The following is a 1048-nucleotide window of genomic DNA, read 5'->3' on the forward strand; positions in this document are numbered from 1 at the left end:
CAGACAAACCAACATTACATTTTCACATCAGTTAACAGGCTCACCTCAAAGTGATTAGAACAAAGAAAGCTACCTGTTCCTTAGCATAAATGACTTAGTAGTAATTAGCATTAGGTGTCTCTGTAGTTTACCAGTGTTGGCTACCATGCAGTAGCACATTTAGGAAAATGACTGAAAGAAGGTAGGTTATTAAATCTGTACAAGCGGGTTTAGTTTTACAAGAAAGTTACCTAACAGGTAACTTTTAGTGTCAACTTCCCATTATGCACTTTTTGTGTCCTTGGGGTTTTCCACAGGTTCAACAGCTTCATTCACAACCAAATTTACAAGTTAGTGATCTTCTTCAGCCCTTGGTTACACAATGGTGCACATTTAAATGTCTTACAGACACCAATTATTCTCTGGTATGCAGTCATGTGAAACTATTTTTATTACAGGGCATCACGTCACCTTCATGTGCATGTTTGCATGCCTATGTTCCCCCTACACTGATAAAAATTAAATTGCCGTCTAAAAAAAAGGTGCTCTGTGCTCCACTGCTCTGCTGGGGCCTTTCTATGTGAAGCATCCATGTTTTCTCTTAATACGCTGGCTTCTTCTTCTTCCCTCTTTCCAAAAACATATGTGCTAAGTTAACTGGCAATTCTGTTGCCTTGTGAACGTGAGTATGAATGGTTATCTCTGTGTTTGCCCTGTGATAGACTGGTGACCTGTCCATGATTTTCCCAAACTTTTCCGCTGGATTAATAAATAATAGCACTTTATATTAAGAATGCAAATCATATACTTAAGTCATGCTGAAGTCATGCATGACTGCTTATGACTGCATGAATTAATGACGAACAATGTTCACTCTAAGCTGAGCACGTGCGCAATTGCGCACTGCTGGCACGGTCTCTGCGCACAGAAAATCTGCGTTGCGCACAAAAAAAATCTAAATCTAACCTGAATTGAAAAATTAATACTTTAACGATTCTGTTTTGCAGTGTTAAGTCAGTAAGTGACTGGCTGCTCCCGTATGGGATTAGAACGATGCCACCTTATCCCA

The sequence above is a fragment of the Haplochromis burtoni genome, unplaced genomic scaffold (genome assembly GCF_018398535.1).
Source record: "Haplochromis burtoni strain Fernald_Lab_line unplaced genomic scaffold, NCSU_Asbu1 Contig_51, whole genome shotgun sequence".
Lineage (NCBI taxonomy): Eukaryota > Metazoa > Chordata > Actinopteri > Cichliformes > Cichlidae > Haplochromis > Haplochromis burtoni.